Below are 1,325 nucleotides of genomic sequence, written 5' to 3'. Positions count from 1 at the left end.
CAACGCTATTCCTTACGACTGGTGGACTTCCTTAGTCAAACATTGACAGAATCGGCAAGTCATCTCCAGCAGGTGCGTTATTGATTTACCGTCTTTTGTAAGGTGTGATCTAATATAACGAAGCACCGCTTTTTGAAGGGTCACTGGCGACAAGGTGATTTACTATCATTATGCTGTCAGGAGGCGTGACTTATTGAGTGATGCTTGCTTTAGGGAGGTGAATGCGCCAGCAGAGCTTGCTACAGATATGAAATTCGTGCACTGGGTTGGCAAGCGTCGGATCGCATTCCTAGCAACTTTGTTCTAGATTACAGCAGCTAAGACCCCAGACTGTATCTTCGAAATATAAATACCTCTAGATCATACCTAGCTTTTCCAATCTATATCGTACGGCACTAGCTAGAGTTACAGAAGGGTTCTTATAACCGTACAGACGATTAGATGGCTAAACAGCGGCTTATGGTATCCAAGGGAACTGCGATTGCGTTAGATAGATTTAAGGCACAAATCCCGGTGGCATAGAATAATTTATCTTCGTGAAGCGGGTTCGTGTCAATTCCATGATCATAAGGATCAACCACACCCTTCATTTTCTAGAAGAATCGCTGTTTCTAAGAACCTTATAGGCGTCCAACACCTCTACTACTTCGAAACCAAACTGATAGACGTCTAGATCTAGTCGTAGGCCACGATAGTCTCGTGAACCTAGAGGTAGAATCTCTATTCGGCTAAAGCATTATATAAGCTTTCGCCGCTTCGCTTTACCTCTGGCCGAACTTGCCCTCTCCCTTTTTGGCCCTCTTGCACAGCATGGAGATCCCGGTTTCCACTGGAATAACTTGCCATGTCTCAGCTGCCTTGCCATAAACCACGCCATAGGCTTCGGAAAGCTGGCTAAGGGACTCTGCCTAAAGTCATCGAACTCCAAGTAGAACGAAGCCGCGTGTCCGAGGTGGGAAACTTCGAACGTCACTTCTTTCTGGAAATATCCACAGCTTTCGCAGAAGCAAGTGCCGTCGGGCAGGTCAATTATCGGTTTGTTTTCCACTACAATTTTAGGTGAATCAAAACAGCGACAGATCGCCTCGATGACTGGACGACAGTCTCGAGACCGGCAAAGAATATTGCCTTGACAGATGTAGTAACCACGAATGCGTTGTGGTCTTGAGCTGAGTTCAAAAAAAAATCGTGACGCCCACAATTTACACTTCAATGTGTCATAGTCGACAGTACTGCTCTTGGTCATGTGAATCAGTCGAGGAATCTGGGAGCTGTCATCCAGATCGGGCAGCTCGCCATCGAATTCACAAGACAGGCGGTGGTAA

The sequence above is a fragment of the Exophiala oligosperma genome (genome assembly GCF_000835515.1).
Source record: "Exophiala oligosperma strain CBS 72588 unplaced genomic scaffold supercont1.45, whole genome shotgun sequence".
Taxonomy (NCBI): domain Eukaryota; kingdom Fungi; phylum Ascomycota; class Eurotiomycetes; order Chaetothyriales; family Herpotrichiellaceae; genus Exophiala; species Exophiala oligosperma.
Note: the sequence above shows the minus strand (reverse complement) of the source record.